The sequence below is a fragment of the Meleagris gallopavo genome, chromosome 5 (genome assembly GCF_905368555.1).
Source record: "Meleagris gallopavo chromosome 5, MGAL_WU_HG_1.1, whole genome shotgun sequence".
NCBI classification, from domain to species: Eukaryota; Metazoa; Chordata; class Aves; order Galliformes; family Phasianidae; genus Meleagris; species Meleagris gallopavo.
The window spans coordinates 43,106,345-43,110,350 of record NC_139408.1 but is presented as its reverse complement, the minus strand read 5'-3'; the positions used below and the strand labels follow the sequence as shown (position 1 = coordinate 43,110,350).

The 4,006-nt window shown below is 46.7% G+C and overlaps 1 non-coding gene across 1 annotated transcript; it reads left to right on the top strand.

Annotated features, from left to right (window-relative positions):
- Positions 1-1,297: 1,297 nt before the first annotated feature.
- Positions 1,298-1,370, top strand: TRNAT-UGU (transfer RNA threonine (anticodon UGU)). The gene has a single exon. It is a non-coding gene; the product is annotated as a tRNA-Thr (tRNA).
- Positions 1,371-4,006: the final 2,636 nt, after the last annotated feature.

Below are 4,006 nucleotides of genomic sequence, written 5' to 3'. Positions count from 1 at the left end.
TCAGCTCTGGAAATATTTTGAAGGTGGTGATGGTGATAGAGTGTAGAGGAATGAGGGATTACTGGAAGGAATGTGCATGATTTATTGGTTTATTTCTTGGTTTTTATTTGTGTATAATCTGAGGGATTTCGGAGATGATCTGTACAATCTCTGAAGTGATTTGACCATACCAAATATATGCAAGCACTCAAACATCATAAAGCATAATAAGCTTCGCTTTGAGAAACAGGTCTGTTCTTTTATTTTCTATTCAGACATCTTCAACCTGGCAGCTCGTTTTGCACTCATTAACAGCTGGAGCAAGGTTCCTACTGTGAGTTTCTGTGCATGTCTTTAAGGACCAAACGACCAAATGCCAGTCTGGTTTTATTGCAGTAAACGGCCCCTAGGAATAATGAGACAGCAAGGAGAAGTCTTTTAAATCCCAACTTCCAGCCATTTAAGATGATGATGAGAGAGGTAAGCATTTATTTTTTAATTATCACTGTGTTTTTTCTTGATCATCCCCCCTTTGAAGAATGCAGACAACACTTTCCTCCTCTCTTGTACATGCAGGACATTGGTTTTGTCTTTGAGCAGCCTTAGTGTCTGTGGGAAGGCTTGTGCAGTTATTTTGTTTTCAGAGCTCTCACCCTAAGAATGGCCGGTCCATCTCCATTGGGACTTTAATACCTTACTGAGTGACATGTATTAGCATCAAGACACAGTAGAGGTGCAGGAGAACAATATGGTAGCACACAACCAGTTTCCATATAGCTTTTTGTTGTTACTGTTGTGCTTTTCAGATGCGGCTCCTTGTTAGTTTGCTTTTTTGCTTGCTTGTTTCTATCAATACTTCAGCAGGCGATGGGATGCACCAGCAGGACAGCCTGCCCTGGGGATGACCTTCCCCCGTTTGCAGGTGGGCGATTGTAACGCCTTAGAGAGACTTGTCACAGACTCAGAGCACTGCAGCTCTCGTGCCGCTGTGGAATGCCTCCATGGCACAACACTGCGTACCGTCACAACGGCGTCTTTAACGGCGCACCCTACACGCACAGCCGGGATGTCACACCTGGCCGGGAGGCTCCCGCCGGGCGACGGGCGGCGCTGCGAGCTCACACCGGGCCGGCAGCTGGCTGCCGACGGGCCGCGGGCTCCTCCCGGTGGCGGCCGCTCCGCGGGGCCACGGGCCTCGTCCCTCTGTTCGTAGAGAGGGGCGGGCAGACCCGGGCGCCGCCATGCCGCTTGCTGGACATGATAGCACCGAGCGGGTGGTGTGCACTGTTAGGTAAAGCTCGAAAAAGAAATGAGCGGCGGCTCCATAGCTCAGTGGTTAGAGCACTGGTCTTGTAAACCAGGGGTCGCGAGTTCGATCCTCGCTGGGGCCTGCGTGCTGTTTTTAACGGCCCTCCACAACTGTCCTATATTTTAGGGCGTTTTGTTGGTGGTCGTGAACTAGTGTGGACGTGGGAATGTTTGTCTCAAGAGCACCCAGGAAGTAAACAGTATGGATGAAATGTGAGTGTAGGCAGTGAAGGCCGTCACGCTGTCTTCAATATTGTGCTGGCTGTCAACAGCAGCTGCAAAGGAGCACGGGGGTGGCTGGGAATTTATTTGTACAGCTCACAGCATGATTTCCCTGATGGGAGCTTTGGCAAAATGGTGTTCTGGGCATTAAAAGGAACAAATTGCCCCAGAGTGAAGAATAAACTGGGCTGGATTATCTGAGTCCTCGCAGCCTTTCGGGAAGGCTGAGCTGCTGGGTTACAGCTGGGCAGAGCAGGTGCAAGCATTCTTTGGCTGCAGCCTGACACATCACCACAGCATGTAGGCAGTGCATGGTGTGGCTGTACAGACCGTGCAGCCCTCCTGGCTGCATATAGCTGGACCAAAGACTGCTCACTGTGCTGTGTTTTGGGATTGTTGTCCTCCCAGACCCTGGCAGTGGGCTGATGGAGGTGGTGACACAACCCGGTGTTGGGAAGGCCTGCTGTCAGCATGAGGGCTGTGTTGTGATGCCATGTGGCTGTAGGGTCTGTATGGAGGAGCTGGTTTCTGCCATCAGGAGAACTTCAGATCTCTGGGCTGACATTTGTGCAGGTTGCCTTGAGAAGTCACTCACATGCTTACAAAGGATAACCCAGAAACATGTCTCTCTGTGCTTGTGCCTGGCATAGCACAGCGTGGTCAGTGTCTGAGCTGAGGTGACGGGAAGGGGTGATGTGTTCATCATGGAAGGACAGATCACATGTGTCATGAGTGCTGATCTGTTCTCCAACTCCAGCAAATGTAATAGGAATAGAGTTTGTCTATTCCTTTTTCTTGTAGCTATATATAAAAACTACCATGGAAGGCTTTTCTGAAACGCTGACAGGTTGATACATGCGCCTTTATAGTGGTTCAGAAGCTGCATGAGTGGGAGCTAAGCCACCTAATGTCAGCATTTAAACTGTGCTTCCATTTTAGGAATATACTAACCGAATCCTCCGAATTAACTGCATGCTGTTATGTAAGCTTAGGAGAGAGGCAGATGCTCCTGGAGGCCTCCAGAGGGAGAGCCTGCTCACCAAACCTGGGTCTGTGCTCGGCCAGAGTACTTCTGGACATGCACGGGCATCAGTGCTAGCTGGGAACCATCCCGAGGATCAGATGCGTTGGGGACACAGTGTCACAGCAGTTGAAAGTGGGGTTTGGAATGCGTGACTCATTTTTCTGCTGATGTAGGCAAGTTTTCTTTTGTTTTCTTTTTTTTCTTTTCTTTTTTTATACTTTCAGAGGCCGGCCTTTATGAGTAAACAGAGCCTATTTTAAACAGTAGATTTAAAAAACTGTCTTTTATAGTTGTGCTGCTGTGGTACTGTATGTATGTAGTAGACCTGTTACAGCTGTCCCCACAGAAACCCACAAACAGCAACGTGTGGCAAGAGTAGTCCATAGTGCCTCTGGGCCCCCCAGCTCAGTCGTACTCTGGACTGTGTGGAAAACAGGAGATGCACCCAGCCTCTCCATCCCCTATGAGACACCTAAGTACCACTCCCTGATCCCAGCCAAGGAGTGACCTCTAAAAATACCATCCTTTACAAGCCGTGTCTTCAAAGGTCTCCATTTCTTGCTGAAAGAAGTTTTAGCAGAAGTTGTTACTGAGGGTGAGAAATGAATCAAAGCTTTGCTCTGACTTTCACTGCGTTCAGTGGTACATCTGTTGGCAGTGTCGTTAGAAAATGCCTTCGTGGTTTATCTGAGCTGTGGTGAGGAGCCTGCCCGTACTAATTGTGTTTTCAATTTGACTAGTAGCAGAACCCCTTGGAATTACCATTGTATCTGGAAAGACAGATGTCTGCTATCACTGCAAGATAATCTAAGTTCATTTTGAAGACCTTCTTGTTCTGTGTTGTTTTATTTTTCCCAGGAAATGCATGCCTAGTTGCTCCATCCAGCAGCAGGAGGCCTCACCCAAGGAGAGGTTGTTTTTCTTTCCAGATATGTAGCAAAAAATTCACATATCTAAGCCTTAGTGTACTGCAGTGTGATACCATTTTTGGCACAGGGAATAGGGAATTTAAGTCACTGACTTTAACTGGTTTAGCCTTTGGAAGAGAATCTAAATATAAACCCTTTCAAAATACCACATATGTCAGTTTTGTAAAGGTGTTCTCCAGACATCATAAGATTCTTATGATCAAAGCAAAGCACTTTAAAAATCTGAGATTAATAAAGCAGTTTCCATTGGTTTAGTCAGAAAAGAACTGACTTATGAATGCAGCCATCATGAAGACTTCAATGAATAGTAAAAATGCTCACATGTAGTAATCAAAGGTGTTAACAGTAACGCCAAAAAGAGAAAGCTGTTTATCTGTTACAGGTACTATTTTAGTCAGACATTGCCCTTTTAACTTTGTTCTTCTGGCTGCTAAAACAATATAAAATTCCTCATGCGTGACAAAGCTATTACCCACCTAATCAGGCTCTTCCAGGATGTTTCACACCTTGATGGCTAACCACTTATTTTTATAAGTTTAATGGT